At 30.3% G+C, this 1,619-nt stretch overlaps 1 non-coding gene across 1 annotated transcript; it reads left to right on the forward strand.

The window, feature by feature from the left end:
• Window positions 1-377: 377 nt before the first annotated feature.
• LOC130872327 (U1 spliceosomal RNA) lies at window positions 378-535 on the forward strand. The gene has a single exon (XR_009056934.1). It is a non-coding gene; the product is annotated as a U1 spliceosomal RNA (small nuclear RNA).
• The last annotated feature ends 1,084 nt before the right edge of the window (window positions 536-1,619 follow it).

The following is a 1,619-nucleotide window of genomic DNA, read 5'->3' on the forward strand; positions in this document are numbered from 1 at the left end:
TAATTTGATGACTTTCTTTGTGGTATATCTTCTTCTACAAATTTTTTAAAGTAAACTTATGAATCATAATTTCATTGATTTCTAGGTGACTTTTATTTATTCTTTCATGCTGATTTGACTTTGAAAGACTGTTGGTACTTTAGAAATGCTCTTCAATGCAAAAAACAAAGGTATGTTTTAAAATTAAACAGATTAGATGCAACTATAAATTTATTGTCTTATTTGCTGATAGTAATCACCTATATTTTGATGATTCCAGAAAATGACTAAAAATATTCAGAAAAGCATGTAAAATCAAGAGAGGATAATCAATAAACCACAGAGAAGCTAATTAAAACAGAAACAAATAAAAAAATGCTTAAAATTTACATCTAAGGATGCTTACCTGGCAGGTGAAATACCATGATCACGAAGGTGGTTTTCCTAGGGCGAGGCTTATCCATTGCACTCTGGATGTGCTGTCCCCTGCGATTTCCCCAAATGTGGAAAACTTGACTGCATAATTTGTGCTAGTGAGGGCCTGCATCCTCCCTCTCTCCTGAAAAGAATTTACATCTAAAGATGTTCAATAATCCTTAGAGAGGGACATTATACCTACTGTGTGCATCTAGAGGAAGCCTAAATGTCGTAGACCAGATTATGTTCTGAAATTAATCAATGAATTTAAACTACTTCATACTGAAATTTTGATTTAAAAGCTTACATTGGAAAAATTAATGGAAATGGTGATTCAAAAATGAAAGATCTTTAAGGTCTGAATATTTTTTTGAATACTTAACCAGTCACAAAGCTGAGAAAACTGAAATCAGAGTAATATTGCTGTCAAAATTTAATAGTACAAATGGGTAGAAATTTAAAATGTGAAAAATGGAGTCACATATACTTTAAAATGTATTAAATGGTAATTTCTAGTTAATAGAGAAGAGTTGGCCCACACCACCAATGTACAAATTTTTTTCCACATCCTTGCCAACATTTGTTTGTTTTCTTGATGATAGCTGTTCTGACTAGAATGATGTGGAATCTCCAATACTCACCTTTACATTTTTACCAAATAAACTGTTCATGAAGTGATTAAATTTATGAAAATAAAATATAAAAGTTATTGAGGAAAATTCTCTTTAGAATTTCTTTAAAATGTTACAGTATAGAAGTAACAATTTTTAAGTTGCAATAATATATTTCTTCTTCTATAGGAAGTATTGCTGAGTAACAATCACCCAAACAGAAAGTGAAAATTCAGATTAAAAACTGGAAAAGAATGCTTTGAATTAATTGGTATATTATTAAGAATGAGGAAAAGTTCCAATATCTAGGTTTAACACAAGTGACTAGAGATTAAGTTCAGAAAAGAAAATTCATGTGATTCTTATATATGAATGCAACTCAGCAGCACTTGCCATATGAGAGTTACAAAATCAATCTTGTTTGTTGTGTCTTTTAACCTAGAAATTTGTCAATAGTCTGAATCCTTATTATTTACTCTTTTGGCAGAGATTTTTTTAAAAAGTAGTTCACATATAAACCTGTTTGTTTCACTGATTTCTTTCTCAGTTCATTTATCATTTGTGTAAAGGAGGGCTGCAGATTTTTTTTGAGTTAATCTTGTATCCTGCTAC

The sequence above is a fragment of the Chionomys nivalis genome, chromosome 3, assembly GCF_950005125.1.
Source record: "Chionomys nivalis chromosome 3, mChiNiv1.1, whole genome shotgun sequence".
Classification (NCBI taxonomy): Eukaryota; Metazoa; Chordata; class Mammalia; order Rodentia; family Cricetidae; genus Chionomys; species Chionomys nivalis.